We start from the raw sequence: 542 nt of genomic DNA on the forward strand, positions 1-542 counted from the left end.
AGTATCTTGAGGTTAAATTTTGTAACTCTGTGCAAAATGTGAACTTACTAAAACAGTGCTAGTTTACAGACCCATTGTTTTTTGTTTTTTTTTCTTCCAAAAGTAGATAAATAAAAGAGGAGGGATATCTGGATTTGAACCAGGAACCACTTGATCCGCAGTCAGATGCTCTAACCACTGAACTAAAACCCCTTTGTCTATATTATTAATTTGATGGAGATAATTTCATATTAATTAATGGTCATGCTCTGACTCTGAAGCCATATAATTCAGTTCTGCAATATGAAATACACTTTAATTAATGTCCATGTTTCCATTAAGGATTCCCAGATTGTTACTCCACTTTCCACTCATGGCCTATATCTTTGTCACTGGCTGAAACCTAATCAAAGAAAGATCGGTCCACAGTGACTGCAAAAAAGTAAATATTTAACTAATATGTCTTTGTTTTGATTAAAACTTTAAGAAAAAGGGGGCACCCGGATTTGAACCAGGGACCTCTTGATCTGCAGTCAAATGCTCTACCCCTGAGCTATACCCCC

General features: G+C 36.0%; 1 non-coding gene across 1 annotated transcript; it reads right to left on the reverse strand.

Annotated features, from left to right (window-relative positions):
* Positions 1 to 470: 470 nt before the first annotated feature.
* Positions 471 to 542, reverse strand: TRNAC-GCA (transfer RNA cysteine (anticodon GCA)). Its single transcript has one exon. It is a non-coding gene; the product is annotated as a tRNA-Cys (tRNA).

This window comes from Eretmochelys imbricata, chromosome 27 (assembly GCF_965152235.1).
Source record: "Eretmochelys imbricata isolate rEreImb1 chromosome 27, rEreImb1.hap1, whole genome shotgun sequence".
Lineage (NCBI taxonomy): Eukaryota > Metazoa > Chordata > Testudines > Cheloniidae > Eretmochelys > Eretmochelys imbricata.